Raw genomic sequence first — 513 nt, 5'->3', positions numbered from 1 at the left:
GTTGGTTTGTTTTGTTTTTTTTTGAGACAGAGTCTCACTCTGTCACCCAGGCTGGAGTGCAGCAGTGCAATCTTGGCTCGCTGCAACCTCCGCCTCCCAGGTTCAAGGGATTCTTCTGCCTCAGCCTCCCAAGTAGCTGGGACTACTGGCACATACCAGCACGCCCGGCTAAGTTTTGTATTTTTAGTAGAGACGGGGTTTCGCCATATTGGTCAGGCTGGTCTTGAACTCCCGACCTCAGGTGATCCGCCCGCCTCGGCCTCCCAAACTGCTAGGATTACAGGCGTGAGCCACCGCTCCCGGCCTGTAAGCTTTCTCTTTAAAGCTGGGCTTGAGGCCCCCTCTTCCCGGGGGTCTCTGGCCCTCAGGTGCCCCGACCTGAAGCTGTTTCCCAGTTCAGACAGAGGTTGCAGAGATCGGAGGCAGGCCTTCCGCGCCACCTTGTGGCCATTCTAGGCAGCGCAACCCGTGATGCCTGTGGTGGAGCGTGGGCGTGGGGGTGGGGCTGGGGTG

This window comes from Colobus angolensis, unplaced genomic scaffold, assembly GCF_000951035.1.
Source record: "Colobus angolensis palliatus isolate OR3802 unplaced genomic scaffold, Cang.pa_1.0 Scaffold8, whole genome shotgun sequence".
NCBI classification, from domain to species: Eukaryota; Metazoa; Chordata; class Mammalia; order Primates; family Cercopithecidae; genus Colobus; species Colobus angolensis.
Note: the sequence above shows the minus strand (reverse complement) of the source record.